The following is a 20,310-nucleotide window of genomic DNA, read 5'->3' on the forward strand; positions in this document are numbered from 1 at the left end:
CGTGCTTAAAGCGGTGAAGATAGGCTCGGAAGCAGCCGTGTCCTGACAACATCTGCGTAAGGTAGTAGTTAACCTCTCCATGACTCCGGTTCAACCAGTCGTCGATCCTCGGTATAAGACGATACGTCCATCTTCCTTTTTCTGCAGCGTCCCACTGGAGCTGCCATCGGTCGAAGCTGTTTTGCCGTTCTTCAGTTCTGAGCTCTTCAGCGCTTAGTGTAGTTGACCTTTTACGATGATAAAGGTTCCGTCTTTCCTCAGCGAGGACTCTGAGAGGCAGAGTTCCGGAAATAACGCACACTGCTTCCTCGGATATTGTGCGGAAGGCGCTGGCGACTCTTAAGGCACACCGTCGGTATACTGGTCCAGCCTTCCTCCATGATGTGTGTGTGTGTGTGTGTGTGTGTGTGTGTGGATGTATGTAAACCTCTCATAACTTTTAAACGGCTTGACCGATTTTATTGCGGTTAGTGTCATTTAAAAGGGCTTGACCAAACTTAGATTTCCAATACACTTTGGACCGATTCGGACCGGTATATTTTGAGAAATCGCAAAAAAACTACAAAAAAAAAATTAGGAAAACGGTTGACCCTAAAGGCCATCTCTGCAACTTCCCACTAATTCCGTTAATACATGGCCGTTTTTTTTGAGCTCTTCGAGTTCAAAAATACAATCCGTGTGTTATTTTGAGCTCTCCGAGCTCAAAAAGATACCTTTTTTGTGCTTTTGCGCTCTTTGAACTCAAAAGTCTGATAGAAGTTTCATGGAACACTATTTTTCGAATTTTCAAACCGCCATAACTTTTGAATGAATGAACCGGTTTTTACGCGGTTGGCGGCATTCTACGCAGTTTTTTAAGCCTCATAAAGAATTTTTAAGTTTCAATTGGTTAAACTCGAAATTTCGGAGTAATTCCAAAAAAACACTTTGTTCGGTTTTTTTTCGTTCACGATATCTCTTGAACGAATCAACCGATTTTGACCGGATTGTCGGCAATCGACATGGTTTTTTAAGGTTAAAAGCTGATTAGTTTTTGGAATCGATTGGTAGAGCCGTTTAGAAGTTATTCCAAAAAAACCACTTCTGAAAAAAAATTTTTTCCTATTTTTTTGGAGATTTCTCTAAATTTCTCAAAATCTATCTGTCCGAATCGGTTCAAATTTTCAGAAAATCTAAGTTTAGCGAAGCCCTTTCGAATGGCACCAACCGCGATGAAATCGGTTCAACCGTTCAAAAGTTATAAGAGGTTTACATACTTACACACACGCACACACACACACACAGACATAGTGACACCCTTGCGGGAATAGTCAGGAAAGCTTCCTAGGACCTCAAAACGTCGAGATCTGATTAAAACTCGATTTTCGAAAAACGGTGTAAAACCAATAACTTCCCGATTTTTGAAAATTTTCAATTTTCTTAGCGGGAAGTTAAGAATTTTTTCAAAAGTGGTTTTTTTGGAATAACTTTCAAACGGCTATACCGATCAATTTCAAAAACTAATCAGCTCTTAACATAAAAAAACTACATCGATCGCCGCCAGTCCGGTCAAAATCGGTTAATTCGTTCGTGAGTTATCGTTGACGAAAAAAAACCGATAAAAGCTTTTTTTCGGAATCACTCCGAATTTTTCCACTCTGTCAATATAAACTCAAAGATTTTTCATGAAGCTTAAAAAACTGCGTCGAATGCCACCAACAGCGTGAAGATCGGTTTATTCATTCAAAAGTTATTGCGATTTGAAAATTAAAAAAATAGTGTTTTATCAAACTTCTATTAAACTTTTGAGCTCGAAGAGCTCAAAAGTATACAAAAGCTATTTTTTGAGCTCGGAAAGCTCAAAATAATACACAAATTGTGTTTATGAGCTCGAGGAGCTCTAAAACGTCATAAGTGCAATTTCAAGCGTTTAGGCATAGAATTGGCGGGAAGTTGCAGGGATGGCCTTCAGGGTCAACCGTATTCCTAATTTTTTTTTTCTGAATTCTAATTTATTTCTCTAAATTCTATGGAATATTTGAAACGTTAATTAAAAAAAAATTATTTAATGATTCATTAATACAAATGCGTATCTACATTTAAGATTTTGAAAATCTGATTCTTTTTTCTTAATCACAATCATTATTAACGTAAATAAAATGATTGAACTTTTTTATTGATTTCAAAAATTACATGTTTTTTGTTGGATTACGTCTGTAGTCGAATTATAAGTAAATTTAGCCAGAAAAAATAACCAAATACTTTTTTTTCTATTCTACGGCCAACTTCATTATGTCGTTTTCTGTGCGCGCAATTCACAAAATTCATTCTCATCCAAGCGCACCAAAAGAAGTATGAATTCAAAAATTCAGAACGAAATTTTAAACGTACTTGATCCATACTTGCGTTGTTGAGCATCTAAAATTTTATTTTATCAATTATTTAAAGAATCAAATATTTAGTGATCACGCACACTAAGTACGTTTAAAATTTTTTTTTGAATTTTTAAAATTTTGCTAAATTTTTTAAAAAAACTAAATTTTTTTCAATTTAAAAATTACATCGATTAGTTGGCTAGTTTTATTTCACATCTATATGTAAAAAATGAATATTTTTAAAAAATTGACTTATGAACGTGGATTTTCGGCAATTTTTAACTTCCCGCTAAGAAAATTGAAAGTTTTCAAAAATCGGGAAGTTATTGGTTTTACCCCGTTTTATGAAAAACGAGTTCTCATCAGATCTTGACGTTTTGGAGTTCTAGGAAGCTTCCCTGAATGTTTTCGCGATGACTACCGCATGTCTGTATGTGTGTGTATTAGACTGATTCAAAATAAAAAAACTTTTTTTTTTTTTTGATTAAATACATCTAAAAAGTTTCTTTGTTAGACCAAAAAAAACCTCCTAAAAGATGAGCTTGATATCTTGAAAATTGAGCTGGCGCATGGGGGGTCCCTTTTCCCATTTAAAATACATTGAAAAAAAACTTTTTTCTGTATTTTCATTGTAAATCGTCGAAAAAAATTTTTTTTCAAATTTCCCTTTTTGGTATCTTGTAGGAAATTAAATTCTCTAAAAAAAAGTTCTCTTTCATTTTTTCGCTAAAATGTATAGAAAAAGTTACAGAGCTTTAAAAAACGAAAATTATAAAAGTTAAAAATAAATTTTTTTTTTGATTTTTGACAACAAATTATTTTATTTCATAAAATTCTTTGCTTAATTTATCGATATTCAGTCTGGTTACTATATCTAAATTTGATCTATGTATAGAAGAAAAAAAATATATTTATTTATATTATATTTTTATATTATATATGAAGCATACGATGCCAAATCGACCACTTTTGAACCCGACCCCCCATGCGCCAGCTCAATTTTCAAGATATCAAGCTCATCTTTTAGGAGGTTTTTTTTGGTCTAACAAAGAAACATTTTAGATATATTTAATCAAAAAAAAAAAAAGTTTTTTTATTTTGAATCAGTCTAGTGTGTATGTATTTAGCTATGAATGTATGTATTGTGTGCATGTATGTGACCCTCTTATAACTTTTGAACGGCTTGACCGATTCCTACACGGTTGGCGCCATTCGAAAGGGCTTGACCAAACTTAGATATTGAATATACTTTGGACTGATTCGAACCGGTAGATTTTGAGAAATTTCCAAAAAAAAAAAAAAGGTTTATTGAACATTGGTTTTTTTCTTTTAAATGGCATCAAAAATATCATGAGTGTTAAAAATAGTGTTTTTTCTTGATGTGTATATATTAGTTTACAATTGCAGTACATGAAAAATAGCGATATTTTAAGTTTGAAAAATCAGCCGTTTTGCACGAAGTGACAGTAGAAGACACCTCAACGCTTTGCTCATGAGGCGTGCAAAAATTAAAAGAAAAAAGTCTAAAAGTCCCAAGTTATTCAAATGAAAAATATAAAATGATTTTCTCACGGTTTAATGTGATAATTAAGAGCCTGATGGTGTTGTTAGGAACATTTTTTTGTTAGGTTTATGACCTATTGGTTTATGACTAAAGATTCAGGGGGCACGATCAGTAAATAAAAATCGATTTGGGAAATAACGGACACCCTAATGAACCATATAGTAACACATTTTTAAATCAATTCAATTTATAAGAAGAGACAAAATCATCATGTTACGAATTTGCACGATAGATGATGAAAAATTTGAAAATAACTGTATTAAACTTTGACACCGTAAGTGGTGTAATTTTCACATCGTCAGTGTTAAAAATTTCGACACCGAAGCATATCATACTACATCGGGTCCAAAAAATTTTGTACAATGTAAATTACTACTGATATGTTTCATTGATCATATCGACTGATATCTAGATTTATCAAAACTAACAAAAAAATGAAAATAGAATCATAATTCAAATAATTTATGGTATTTCTCTCATTGACAGAACAGAGCATACACGGAAAGATTAGAACCCGACTGGTTCGTGTTCTGCACCAGACTCAGTCGTGAACGGGTTACTTTGCACGGATTCTAGTGCATCACCCGACTGAGTCGTGTGCGCACCAGAGTGAGTCGTGTTCTGCACCAGACTCAGTCAGGTGATGCACCAGAATCCATGCAAAGTAACCCGCACACGACTGAATCTGGTGCAAAACACGAACCAGTCGGGTTCTAATCTTTCCGTGTAGGTCGCGTCTAAGTTTGAGCGAGATTATCGGTAAAGAAAAACTTTAAAATAAATCCTGCATACATAAAACCCATAGTTTATGAAAATAATCGCAACGCACTTGGTGCATACAGAAAAAATTCGTTGAAACTCGATTTCAAAGTTTCCTGTCTAATTATGAAATTACGGCTTGCAAGCATTTTTTATAATTTATAAATTTCAGATTATTACACCGAAAAAAGTAGTGATCTGAAAATAATCGTTTATGAAATGTAATAATTAAAAATAGATTTCATCATAAAAGTTGATGAAAAGTAATCAACTACAGTTTAACTAAATTTCGTCACAAGATGCTTTCAATAAATATGGAATTTTATAATGCGAAAATGAGGTTTTACTTAAAGTATGATGACTCGGTTTATCATGCGTTACTACGCTAACGCATTAAAATAGTACTTGGCGTAAAACCCTACCGAGTCAATGGATGTAATCAAGAATTAATTTTGTCTCAGTCTAGTAGTTACCAATATTTACCCTGACAATGCTGACTTAGGAGAGGACTGGAATGTTCAGCGGTCAACTGAGTCGCACAATTTGCTCAGCCCGAGCAACTTATTTCTGAGTGTCTCAGTACATACTTTGACTCAGCAATGACCGGTATTTAGCCTGACAATGCTGACTTGAGAGAGACCTGGCATTGTCAGCGGTCAACTGGGTCACGCAATTTGCTCAGCCCGAGCAACTTATTCCTGAGTGTCTCAGTACATACTTTGACTCAACAATGATCGGTATTTAGCCTGACAATGCTAGTCTGGGAGAGAACTGGCATTGTCAGCGGTCAACTGGGTCACACAATTTGCTCAGCCCGAGCAACTTATTTCTGAGTGTCTCAGTACATACTTTGACTCAGCAATGGCCGGTATTTAGCCTGACAATGCTGACTTGAGAGAGACCTGGCATTGTCAGCGGTCAACTGGGTCACGCAATTTGCTCAGCCCGAGCAACTTATTCCTGAGTGTCTCAGTACATACTTTGACTCAGCAATGACCGGTATTTAGCCTGACAATGCTGACTTGAGAGAGACCTGGCATTGTCAGCGGTCAACTGGGTCACACAATTTGCTCAGCCCGAGCAACTTATTTCTGAGTGTCTCAGTACATACTTTGACTCAGCAATGACCGGTATTTAGCCTGACAATGCTGACTTGAGAGAGACCTGGCATTGTCAGCGGTCAGCTGGGTCACACAATTTGCTTAGCCCGAGCAACTTATTCCTGAGTGTCTCAGTACATACTTTGACTCAACAATGATCGGTATTTAGCCTGACAATGCTAGCCTGGGAGAGAACTGGCATTGTCAGCGGTCAACTGGGTCACACAATTTGCTCAGCCCGAGCAACTTATTTCTGAGTGTCTCAGTACATACTTTGACTCAGCAATGACCGGTATTTAGCCTGACAATGCTGACTTTGGAGAGACCTGGCATTGTCAGCGGTCAACTGGGTCACGCAATTTGCTCAGCCCAAGCAACTTATTCTTGAGTGTCTCAGGACATACTTTGACTCAACAATGACCGATATTTAGCTTGACAATGCTGATTTGAGTTAGAACTGGCATTATCAGTGGTCTACTGGGCACTGATTTGCTTGACAATGCCTCTGTCATTCTACTTAACGGTATTGCTATAATTTTTTTTAAGATGGTTAGAGCAAAAAAATCAATTTCGTTGTAGAAAGTTAGCAACAAAAAAGTAGTAAGTTTATAGTGACATCGATCGAGATTTTATGCATTGACAATGCCACCTTAATAATAAGGTGGCATTGTCTTGATTTTTTCGAAAACGGTTATCGCAAAAAAATTGGTTTTGCAGCAAAAAATTAGCATCAAAAAAGCATCAAATTCCTAGCTTTTTTAAATGCGATTCCGCTATGATGACAATGTCAGCTTTACGTTCGTTTCCCGTCTGCGCCCCCGACCCGGGCGTCAACGCAGCGGTTTCTATCATAGAAACTATTCCTGACGGTACCCTCTTATGGAGCGTCTATACCGCGGTTTCTAACTTATTCCCGTTGTACCCCTAACCTGGGCGTCTATACAACGGTTTCTATCATAGAAACTATTCCTGACGGTACCCTCTTGTGGAGCGTCTATATTGCGGTTTCTAACTTATTCCCGTTGTACCTCCAACCTGTTCGTTTTCCATTTTATTATATAATTCTATTTTCCAGTAAAAATTCGATCAACTAATCTTGTCACAGGGTTTTTATTTCCCCTTGCGACCCTCCCTGCGCCTAAATTTGGCAACAGATCCACACTCGGTGTGTCTCTGAATTTATTATTTTGTATATATTAATTAATTTATTTATTGAATTTAATATTGTTATTATTTATGTTTGAAATTTATGATATTATTGTTATTAGTTTAAGCATTAATTTTACCTTTATTTCAGATCTTTACATTGAACTGTTTATTATTTTATTATTTTTATTGTTTGTATTCATCGCCGTAAATCATTGTCATATAGTACCTAATTTTATTATAAGCTTGTTTCAGCTTCTCGAGCCAAGGTCCAACGATGGGTATCGGGACAGGTAACAAAGGAAATGTTCAAGTTTTATAATATTGATTATTGGTAATAAATTACAGTCTTTACTCGCACGGGTGAAGCCCTATAATATCGGTCGCGAGCAAAGGGGCTATTAAATTTGGGAAAATGGCTAGAGAGGCCCTCGTTGTCGAACGGTTTACGGTGACAAAAAATTAAGCAGACACGCGGTAGCCCGCTTGGTGTGAGATAGACACGCGGGAGATCGCATAGTGTGAAGAGTGTGGATCTAGCGCCTTGTTTCGAGTCCCTTTTTGGTGAGTACTCACAAGTTGAGTTAGAATTATTATCCGTACACCGCTGTCTCCTGGCTTTCGTAATTTGTTCATTTATCGCTTATTAAAATTACTATCGATTTGTCGGTCGATCCCGTAGCGAGTAAGGGTTATTATCATAAGGAAATACTTGTACCTGTCCCGAAAGCCGCGTGTTGGGTCCTCGATGTAGCCAGCAATCTTTTAAATTGAGATATTACGTCATCGTTGATTATTATTATCTTTATTCCGTTTATGATTTCTCAAGTTATTTTCTTTGTTTACTGAATGCTGAAGCCATTAAATAATATTATACTGACCATTTATATTTTAAAACGTAACTGAAATTGATAATATTTTATTTTGTTATGGAATTATTTTTGTTGTAATTATTCACGTTAAAATTAAAATATTGAAACGACAATTGACATTTGTAGATTATAATATTGGATTATAATTAATAACTGTACGCAACAACATTATCATTATTTTTATATATATTTTTTATAATTGGAAATTGACTATATTTACAATTGTTATTGGCTATCTAGTCTAGTGCACGAATTTTCTCTAATTATTTATGATTTTTTGTTAGTCTGTATTCCCTCCAGGCATAAACAATTTTTCCATTCTTATTTAAATTTGCCATTAGAGATAAATTTAACTGAAAAAATAATTCAGACGGCCCAGACCAGGACTCGAACCTGGATCTTTTGGTATCGCGCCAACTGCTCTTCCCTTTTTTTTTTTATTCAAGCGTTTATTTATTTAAATCATTGATACATAGATATAAACATAATACACAGGTATAAACGTAAGACCTGTTACTTAAAATAAATTGTCTACCTGGCCCATACGGGCTCTCATAGAGGATAACATAAATGATATTTCTTAATACCTGATAAGCCTCAGAGGCTGTACATAGTGAAGTAAATAATATAGTTTTTCTTATTCTTATTATGTTAAATACATAAAGTGTTAATACATGATTTATACTAGTTAGCCTAAAAAAGAAACTTGATTTTCATAAAAAAGGCTTACGTTATTAGAATAGTACATGAGAGACATTAAATCAACAACAATTAAAATTAAAAAATATAACATAATAATAGAATAGAACAAGAAGACAAAAAGAAAGAGGAAGCTATTAAAAGAGAACAACAAAACAATTAAAGAAAAAGAACTTGTGATTAGGTGAAACACCAATACACTTTGCGGGAATGAGGTTTATTTGTTGTATCTTTGAGGGGTATTCAGGTGCAGTATTTCAGGTCTAAGAATGATAATGCTTTTGGGTCATAAGTAATAGCTTTTGTGTTGGGACCTCTTTTGACGTGGTATATTAGGGGTATACTGTTTGAGTCTTGTATGTAGCCCAGACTGTCCAAGTAAGTGAATATTTCGGGAGGAGTGAATCCCGACTTCATTGCTATTTGAAAATATGCTGGTTGTGGGTAAAATGGACCAGATATTAAGCTGTTTATTGTGGAGGAGGAGGCACTAGCAAAGTGATTGTGGCATAGACGTATGATATGGTTGTCGATACGCTCTATTTCAGCTAAGTTTAAGAGTGTGAGGTTACTATAGTATTTGGTGTAATTTGAGTCAGGTGTCTTGTACATGTTCAGACAAGCTTTCAGACATTGTCTTTCAAAATTTTCTCAGCTTTTCCATTTCAATAGTTGGGATGTTAAACCATATAGGACAACCATATGTGATTATTAGTCTAATCAAGAGTTGGTAACACAAAATTTTCACTCTTTTATTCAGAATTTTAGAATAGAATAATCTAGACAGGCTTTTAAATTGTTTCTTTGCTTTGGTAATTTGTGTGTCTATGTGTGAGTAGAAGTTTAGTTTATTGTCTAGGTAAACACCTAGGTATCTTACTACGTCTTTATGAAGGACTAGTTTGTTTGAGTTTTTGTTTTCTTGAATTTGGAAATTTTTCCAATTTTTTCTGACATCACAATGTGCGTTTTTTAATGTCGGTCGGAATTGGATTGATTCACATTTAGAGATGTTCATTTTAAGTTTCCATGTGTGGAAGTAGCTATTGATATTTTCGAAGAGCATCTGGAGTGAGGTATTTATAACTGTTGATTTATTGCCAGTGACATAAACTAGGAAATCGTTGGCAAACGATATGGCTTTCTTGTCTTCGTCTACGTTTAGTCCGTATGGAGATAATAGTGTAATGGTATAGAGGTTAAATAAAAGAGGTGAATTTACTGTACCTTGTTGTAGGCCGTTTGAAATATTGTAAGAAAACGATGATAGTTCAGAGCCGTTTGATACCCGAAACGATCTTCCATGAACTATATTCCAGATCGTTTTGATAAGGTGATAGGGGAAAAGATAAGAAAGAAGTTTGAAAAATAGGCCGTCGAGCCATACAGTGTCGAAAGCTTTTTCTAGGTCGATAAAACAAGCGCCAACGCATTTTTCCGCATTTAGTTCTCTACAGATATCAGATGTAAATTTGTTAATGGCATGCAGTGTTGAGTGTTTGTGATGAAAACCAAATTGCTGGTCAGGTACAATGTTATTTGCTTTACAGATTTTGAGGATTGCCTGGTTTATTATCACCTCGAAAATTTTACTTATATTAGGTAGCAGGCTTATGGGTCTATAACTTGAGGGATTAGAGCTGTCTTTGTCTTTCTTTTTTAGAGGTACAACTTTAGCACTTTTCTATTGAGAGGGAAAATATGAGATATTGAGTGCATTGTTAAATAGTATTGTGTAGAGGTATATAATGTTAGAGGGGAGGTTTTTTAAAATGATGGTGGGTATTCCGTCGAAACTGGAAGATTTTTTGTTTTTTAGTTTCCTGATCTTTTGGAGTTCTGGAAAAGAGGTAAAGTAATCTGGCAATTGCTTGTTTGGAGGATAGGTGGAGGGGGTATTTTTGGAAAATTTTAGTAAGGAAAGGTTGGATTGCTCTTCGAGGTTTATTTTGGTCTTGAGTTCATTGATTTGTTTGTTCACTAGCCTTATATGAGCATTTTTACCCATGTTAATGTTTTGATTATTAGTTGCCTCGAAATGAGCACCGATTAGATTTAGTTTGTCACAGGGGGACGTGATGATGCAATTATTGTTACTGTCTTTATAAAAAGAGTTTATGTCTAGGCCCGCTGAGCTTAGTATGTGAATCTTATCTGTAGGTACTTTTAAATTGTCAATAGAGGAAGTGGTTTTCTTTCTGTTAATTTGAGGGAGCGATTTAACTGGGTCGTTCGGTGGTATGCTTCTAATTTTCCTTTCCCAATATATGCTAGACGCTTTCTGGAATTCATCGTTTATTTTATCTTTAATCTCTTTCAATGTATTTTTGTATGAAATGATTAATGAGTTGTTTGATTTTATGCCTAGTTTACGCAGTCTGTGTATGTGTGAAGATATGCAGTTTTTATGTTTTTGTAATTTTTTGATATGGTCGTTTACGATTCTATCCGTCGCGTTTTAGGGGATAATTTTTGGAGTAGATTTATTAATTGCGTTAGTGATAGCTGTATTTAGGTTTATAAGTCCTTTGTCTATTTCTTCTTGAGAGAAGTTTCTGTCTGTTGGTAATTCCGAGGTATTGTAAGAGTTGAGTATTCTGTGAAAGCGATTCCAATTAGTTTTTGCATAATTTAGACTGTGTCGCGTTTCTTCCGTTTCGATATGTACGAGAAAATCGATGGTGATATTAAACTTAATTGCGTTATGGTCACTTTCAAAAGGTAAGGTGATGAGGTTATTATTCGTCAAATTTACGAAATTGATGCGATTGTCTGCTAAGCATATGTCAAGATAAGATTCACTTGCAGGATAAGATGCTAGATCGGGGCCTAGTATGTTTATTCTGAATTTTATTTCGTTGTCTTTCTGCCAGATGTGAAGAGCCCGACCTCTTGGATTTCTCTTCTCGTTTTTCCAGTCTTTATGTTTGGCATTAATATTTCCAGCTATAATATAAAAGTTGTTAGGGTCGTCAAAGTTAAGTTCATTGAATAAGGCTGATAATTCTTCGATGAGTTCTTTTTTACAGTTTCCTGCAGAGTAAACCGAAAGAATAAACAGTTTCTTGTCGCTGGAAATGTTAATTTTTATTGCCGTACTTTCGATGCATAGGTCATTTGTTAGACATTTGGGAAAAACCCTGGTGTGTTTAAAATAATTTTTTATGAGTATGGCTGTGCCTCCCCCTTGGGTAGAGTTGAGTCTGTCTGTTCTGAGTATTTTGTATTTATTGAAAATAGGATTATATTTTTGAGATAATTTTGTTTCACCAAGAAGTACAAAATCTGGATTTTCGTGATTTATGAGTTGTGTTAAGTTGTAACGTTTATTGTGAGAAATAAGAGAGTTTATATTTAGTGCAATGAAGGACAGTTCGCTCGTGAGTTTATGACTCTTTGTTAAGGGATTAGACATTATTGGATTGTGTATGGGTAAGAAGGTTGTAAAGGTCGTCTACTCGATCTATTGTGGCTGATACTGCATCGGCGAGGGTTTTTAACTGTAGGCATATGTTGGAAAGGTCAGGGTTTGGTACCTGGGAATGTTGATTGTTGTAATTGTGTATAGGTATTTGGTTCTGGTGTGTTTGGGTATGGTAAGTGTTTTGGTGGTCATTTGGAGAGTTTTTTCTCATAATGTCTCTGAAAGAAACAGCAGGATTAATTAATTTATTGATGCTAGCTAGCTTCTTTTCTCTTTCTTTTTTCTGTCTTTGTTGTAGTTTTTTAACGTTATCTTTAAATGCTTTGAATTTGTTGCACCCTCTGTAAGATGCCGGGTGACCAAATTCATTGCATAATACGCACTTAAGGTTGCTCTTAATATCTATTGGAGGATTCTCGTTTACTTATGATTCTGATTTCAATTTATCAATTGGGCACTCGTTTAAGTTATGTGTTCCTGCGCATTTGACGCATTTGAATGTGCGATTGCAATTTTTAGATGTGTGATATAAACCTTGACAGTTAAAACATTGTACTATGTCAGGGTTTCTGTATTTGTCCCAATGGATAATTTGATAATCAAAGTTATTGATTTTTTCAAGATTTTTTACAATACTATCTGCAGATAAATGGACCGCGAAAATTGGCAATGTTTTATTTTCGAGAATTGATTTTTTGGTTTTAAATTGACGTACTTTTAAAAATTGAATTCCTTCGACTTTTAAGTTAATCAGGTCCTTGGGATATCTTCAGGAATGTAGTTACCCTTAAGTACTTTTAATAAAAATACTTGCTCTTTCTCCTCTTTAAGGGTGTTTGTACAGAAATCTACTTTTTCTGCTTGAAGGGCAGATTTTATTGTTTTAAAATCTTTTACATTGTTGACAGTTATTGTGTGTTTATTGTATTTTAACATTTTTGTTGAGAAATGACTATCTAAATTTAGTTTCTTCACAATATTAACAGTGGTTTGACACTGTTGACCGAATACCTTGATTGGTGGTGGCTTACTTGATCTGACATCAAATGTAATGGTTTTATTGTCCTTGGCAGTAGGAGAATTTACGGATCCTTCGCTGAGGGTATGCGTACCTGATGAGGTTATTGACTGGATTGATGAATCCGTGGATGATCCTTTTAATTTTTTTGGAGGTGATGGCGGAGAGAGGCTCTCTTCGGTGTCTGGATTTTGTACTTCTGATGAGATACTTCTACTTTGGAGTTGATTCTGTAGTGAAGTAATCATCTGGTGTTGTTGGTTGTTCTGCCTTGTGAGGTTTTCAATAACTTTGTTGAGCTCAACTATGGTGGACTCCAAGCTTTTTAGTTGCTTGGTAATTTTGTCCTCTGGTGATTCTGTTGTTTCCATGTCTATTGAATTTATAGGGTCTGTGTCTACTGAATTTGATGTATTCTTAGCTGTTGGAGGTGGGGTTTCCCCTTTTAGATTCGCTTTCCTCTTCATAGAGGAATTTTTCACTATCCGGTTTGTTGACTTTTTTACAGGAATATTTATACTAATGTTATTGTTTTTGAGTTTATGAAGCACAATTTTTTGCGATAGATTATTGATATCATCTACAGAGATAGGATTGTTTTTCGCTTTTTCCACTAATTTTTTGATTTCACAGTTTAATGTTGTGTTATTAAATGTTGGAGTCACTGCACTGTTTTTATCGGTTAATGGATTTGCACTACTCACTTTGGGAGAAGCCTCCTGCGTTAATGACTCGTTTGTCATTGACCGGATTGACTTCTCCTTGATATTGGTTAGGTTAATTAACTATATAACTTCACTGATATAATTGGTAATTTTATTTAAATTGAAGATGAATAATACTGAGTATTTAATCATTTCGGAAATATGACAAATTACTAGGTATAGGTCCTATTGTGTAGGAGGGACACTTCCGAGCTTAGGTCCTTACAGGTCAGTGACCAAAGTAAGAGTGTCACTGCTCTTCCCTTAAGCTATCCGAGACACTGTCCAGAATTACCATTCAGACACCTCGTAATGACAAACTCAACTCTGAATGGTCCACCGATGATTGGTCCCACGACATTTTACCCCCGATTGTGTCACTGACTTGTCTATACGACAAATTTAACTACAAATTAATATTTCCTATTTACCGTAAGATGGACGGTGGTGTTTACTCACATCAGGTCTTAATAGGTGACTAAATGGTAGTTACGGACAGTGTCTCAGATAACTTAACTGGTAGAACCTTTGGCGAGTAACCGAACGATCCGGGTTCGAGTCCCGGTCCGGGCTGTCCGAATTAAATTTTTTCGTTTACCAAAAAAAAAAAAAAAAAAAAAGTTCCTACTGAGTAAAAAAAAAAAAGGTCCCCCCTTTAACCTTTATTCATCCAATTCCCAAATTTGTCGCTGAAATTATGACGCTGACACAACATCGCGGGATGAGTTGTCCTGGGATCAATTGTCGGTCGACCACTCTGAATATAGTATGATATTAATTTCCTTGACCTTCCATCCATTATCATTATTATTATATAGTCTACCCGGCAGAGGAATTCGGCGCTGGACTTAGTCTTAAGTAAATTCTTTTGAATGAATAGTTTATTCGTTTTATTATTAATATTTGCTGCTGACTTACTAATATTTTAATTTATGTAAATCACTTCCTCCTTTCTTTCCTAATATTAGTATATTATTTATCTTTCTCTTGAATACCTGCAGATCGACCCTGAAAAATCTGAGGTTTGCTATTTCCTGGTAAAGAATAGCTGGCGTTCAAAACCGTGCACTAACCCAGCCTGAGGAAAAGCTACGGGTCGCTTGGGGGGCTAAGAGTTACCTCCCAAGTCATTTTTCGTTTATTTAGTATTTTTGGTTAATTTTTGGGCGACCTGGACAAGGATAAGTGATAACTGGCCTCTCCACCGTCAGTTGAAACTTATTTTTTTGTTATAATCTTCCAAAATCCATTTTTCCAATTTAAAATTCTTAACTAATTTATTGCCGTGGTCTTAATAATACAACAATAGAAATTTAATTACAAGAGGCTTTCGTATCTTGAATTAATAGATTAAAAATATGACGACAGAGATCTTAATAATCTGCCAAAAAAAGTTCGTTGCGTCTGAGAATTTACAAACTTTGTAACGGAGTGATCGTTACCCGGTATATAGATTTTTTTCTCGCATATTCTATAAACTCACATTGAGATGATCCTCTCCACATTCCTTTCTCAATCCTTTCCTACCAATATCCTGTTACGTGAATGTGGAACGCTTCACGAAATAATTACCGTAACTCCTATTATTTCACGCTTCACAGCATTATTTATATTTGTAAAAAATTCTTGCCGTAAGATGGACGGTGTGACTTAATGTATATAGAATAAGCGAAAGAAAATTTAGTACAGACCGAATAGCTCAAATAGTAGAGTAGCCGACATGTCTTCGAAGGTTCTGGGTTCGAATCCCAGTCCGAGCTATCTAATAATTTTTTCTCGCATATTCTATAAACTCACATTAAGATGATCCACTCCATATTCCTTTCTCAATCCTTTTCTACCAATATCCTGTTGCGTGAATGTGGAACGCTTCACGTAATAATTACCGTGACTCCTATTCTTTCCTGCTTCACAGCATTATTTATATTTGTAAAAATGCTTGTCGTTAGATGGACGGTGTGGCTTAATGTAGATAGAATAAGCGAATGGAAATTTAGTATAGACCGGATAGCTCAAATGGTAGAGTAGCCGACATGTCTTCGGAAGGCATTATTTATATTTGTAAAAGCAAAGCTACGTAGTTTTTGTCGAATGAGAACTATTTTGTGAAATAAATTTATAACTGTTTAATAATTTTATTTGAAATACGGATGCTAATTTTTTCTAAGAAATTATGAATAAAATGGTTGCAAAAAGAATGAACTGTTGATAAATTCATTTTTTTGAGGTAAGTACACGGGACAAAATTTCTGGGAAAATTTACGATACAAATATTGTAAAGCTGGACTATACTTTTATAACTATTAATTGTCAAATATTTTAGGAGAAAAAATACTGTTTATTCATGAAAAAATACGATATTACTATTGTAAAAAGTAAGAGATAAAAATTTCCAGTGCTGCCTCTGTATCTATCCAATAGAACTATAGCAAATTTTACAATAGTTGAATTGGAATGTTTCTCAAGTAGTGTGAGTGATGGCCGTGCACAGCGCTAGACTCCGAGTTTATGTAAATGTTAAAAGATATGGATCTTAGTTTACCTCGGATAGCGTAGAGGGAGAGTCTCTGGCTGCCAACACAGAGTTTTGGGTTCGATTCCCAGATAGCCCGAAAAAGTTGGTTTCTTTTTTCGATTACTGTAATCGATTTACTAATATATATAATGATGTGGAGCCGGAAAGAATAGGAGTTAAGGTAATTATTCCGTGAAGCGTTTCACATTCACGTAACAGGATATTGGTAGGAAAGGATTGAGAAAGGAATGTAGAGAGGATCATCTTAATGTGAGTTTATAGAATATGCGAGAAAAAATTATTAGATAGCTCGGACTGGGATTCGAACCCAGAACCTTCCGAAGATATGTCGGCTACTCTACCATTTCAGCTATGCGGTTGATACTAAATTTCCTTTCGCTTCTTCTATATACATTAAGCCACATCGTCCATCTTACGGCAAGCATTTTTACAAATATAAATAAATTACGTGAAAATAAAGAATTTCCCTATTTCGGTACTCAGTTATTTATCAACAGGTCACAGTGCGCCGTGATCTAAAGCTCGTTTGGAGCTAGTAAGATAGGCCCCAAGGTGGAGAAGCCGGCGTAGTGGTCGTGGGGAGAGCAGAGGAAGCAAGAAAGGAAGAATAAAATTTGGTAAGACTCATTGTGACTGAATAGCTCAACTGGATGACACGCAAATTTTTCTAAAACATCCAACTAAGGTAATTATTTTTATTCTGCTTTGTAACAGGGTAAAATTACCCTGCATCGATAAGTTGCCAGAGATCGATAACTATTCGACTAGCACTGGTGCGCCTCGATCTTCGGGCCTAAAGAGAGATTAGGAGGGCCGTAAGATGGACGGTAAGGAAGCCCACTGGATTCAGGGAGTTTCTTCAAATTAAAATTTATAAAGGATTGAGATTTTCTACATAGATGAAACGCGGGATAATATACTCGGCCCATCTAAACTACTTCTCATTTTATTAATTATTTTGGGAGTTAATTATTCATCATTTATTAATTGGTAATAATTCAATAATTATTTAATTCAATAAAATTTTATTCGTTAGTTGCCGTTGAGATTCCTCTAGGGGGCTTATACCCGAGGACTTCTCAAGGACCTTGCGGTGTTAATTGTCGTGAGAATTTATTTTATTAATTTACTCGATTAATTAATATTAATTTTGAACATCTGAAAAATCGGTTTAGTTACATATATTTTATTTAATAAAGTAAAAACCGAATAATTAAAACGGCGAGAAATTTCCATTGTCTTCTCACGGATTAGGCAAGCGTCGGTCGCATTTCTACAACGTAGTTAACGTATACCCAAGGTCAAAGATAACTACGCACTAACGAATGCTGGCGTCCATTTTGAGCGCAAATTCCTGGTAATTATTTTATTCGGAAATTATTAAGAACAATTGAATTATTTTTAATTAACATTATTTATTACAATGAAATAATTATTCAATATTATGTTATTTATTGAGAATTAATTTATTGAGATTCGGCGCAATTGAGACTGATTTACACGTGGATAAATTTTCGTTAATTGATTTTATATTGAGATAAATTATTTGGTAATCAATTATTTAATCGAAAATTCCACGTGGTCATTTTTATATTGAACTTAAGTTCTAGAAATTTATGTATTAATTTAATTTCATGATCTTAGAAAATTCTTAGAATTTAATTAACAACATGGATTATTAAGTCCGGGAATTTTAGTTAGTTAAAATTAATTGATGAATTTTAATACGAATTATTCATTATTTAAGAAATAAATTACGAGTTGAAATGGGAATAAATTTAGACGTTTAATGTTCCTAAAATTTATTCAATGTTGAGTATTAAACTCGTGATTGAATTGAAATAAATTTAGGCGTCGGTTTTTAGTTAGATTTTCGGAAATTAAATTATTAGTTGGGAAAATATTTTGGTTTTAATTGTTAGCTAATGATTGAAATAACTAAGTAAAATTTTAATGTAACAATTTTCTATTAAAATTTTGTGATAACTTTTCTAAGTCAAAAAAATTAACTAAAGTAAAATCAGTGTGTGTGAGACGCGTAGGTTATGTGTGTGTGAGTGTTAACAGCTTCCCTTCACATACGACAGTCTCTGTGTGAGGTGCTTTGCTGGCTACTTAGTTTAAGTGTTTAGTGTGTAGGTTTACAGCGTCCCCTTGCATACGACAGTCTCTGTACGAGGTGCTTCCCTGGCTACTTAGAGCGTGAGGGTCCGGTGGACAGCGCGACTTAGTTAGAAACTGCAGTATAGGCGTTCCTTATGAGGGTACAGTTAGGATTAAGACTTTTGTTATTTTTAAGGGTTTAGTGTGTAGGTTTACAGCGTCCTCTCGCATACGACAGTCTCTGTGTGAGGTGCTTCGCTGGCTACTTAGAGCGTGAAGGTCCGGTGAACAGCGCAACTTAGTTAAAATCTACAGTATAGACGCTCCATAAGAGGGTACTGTAGTCTTAAGTTGTTATAGTGTGTGTGTGTGAGCGTGCACAGTTGTTAAATAATTTTGTTGTTAATAAATTTGGTCATATATTGTTAATTAAAAATTTATTTATTTCGGATCACCTTCCTCCGTCTCTCTCCCTGTAGATAAGTTCAGCTCTGGTTCTGGTTCCAGGAACCGCGATTAAAAATCCTGGTGGCGCCTTTTTATTTATTAATTTTGTTTATTCTGTTATTTTAATTAATTTAATTTAAGGGGCCAACTGAGTGGAAAATACATCCGTTACAGCTTGTCCAACGTGGAACGAAGCGATAACATTTTGTTAATTTAAGGGGGTATTCTAGTGTAGAGACATGAATTTTAGGTAGTTTTTAAAGTGTCGTAAAAAAAAAAGCAATCAATATTTTTACAATCCATTTTTTTATCAGTTATTTATTAATGTTTCAAGAGTACAGAAAAAAATAAAAAAAAAAAGTCAAAAATTTAAAAAACTGGCAGCCGATGAGGTGGGGGGCGTCAAAAAATTGGCAGCTGAGTTTTGACATGATTTCAACCCTCCTAGTCATCTGAAATGAAAAAATAAAAAAGATTATTAATCTGCAATGATGTCGCAAGAATCAGAACTAGCGATGAGTGAAAAAAAAATCAACACAGTCTGGGTGCCGGCGAATTGCTAAACCATAATACAACGACAATTTATTTATAATTTTATCAGTTAATTTGCCTTCTCCTTCTCCACCAACCCCTTTATTGTCTTTCTTCGCTTTCCGTAGCCTTGCACCCATTCTCTTCTGTACGTGACCTACGCATTCTTTTTTTTCTACCAATGGGTCACCATTATAAGGATCCATATCGAGTATGCCTTTGAATGTCTTTGTATCACTATCGCCAATATATTTTACGTATTTCACTCCGTGTTTTTCAACTGATCTACAGAACATCTCCACAACAGCATCTACTTCCATTTTGCCGGCACTTCCTTTATGATTTATGGTACAAACTTCTTGATGATCCTCATACCAATCATGATACGCTGAAATATCTGAATTTTTTTTATTTTCCCAAATATTACAACCTTGACAGAAACTGGATTTGACAACAGTATCAACAACTTTCTTGCAATTTTTTGCTACTAGTGTAGTTACTCGAAATAGAAAATTAAAACCTCTTTTTTTCCAAGTCCCATCACCAGAAACTGTAAACTCCATTGGATTTGCATTTGGATCACAAGCTGAAATTAAATCTTTTTCTTCGTTGACAGCTTTGGAAATGACAAGATTATAAACTGCAGATGTAGCTAAATGGATATTTTCGACACAAGCGTAGTAAGCCCCGATTGATATTTCTTGACAAATATCCATCAGACTACAGAAAATGTTGATTCCTTCCCTGCCAACTCCCAAAACCCGCATAGCAAATATTATTTTTCGGTTCACTTCAAAACATTTTTCAATAAATGGGCATGATGGTATATATTGGTCATTTTCGCAACTACATTGTAATGTAATTTTAAAACCTACTCCACGGTAAGTCGTTCGTGAAAATTTAATTTCTTTATTGCAATTTGCACACAAAACTAGAGAAGAAAGTGCCGAAAACACAGTAAAAAACTCTAAAACACAGGAGCCATAATTATTTTCTGTTGTAACCTCTGCATCGTTTGATTTTCTCAACTTTGCTGCTGATGAGCTAGTAAAA

This window comes from Cotesia glomerata, linkage group LG6 (genome assembly GCF_020080835.1).
Source record: "Cotesia glomerata isolate CgM1 linkage group LG6, MPM_Cglom_v2.3, whole genome shotgun sequence".
NCBI lineage: Eukaryota > Metazoa > Arthropoda > Insecta > Hymenoptera > Braconidae > Cotesia > Cotesia glomerata.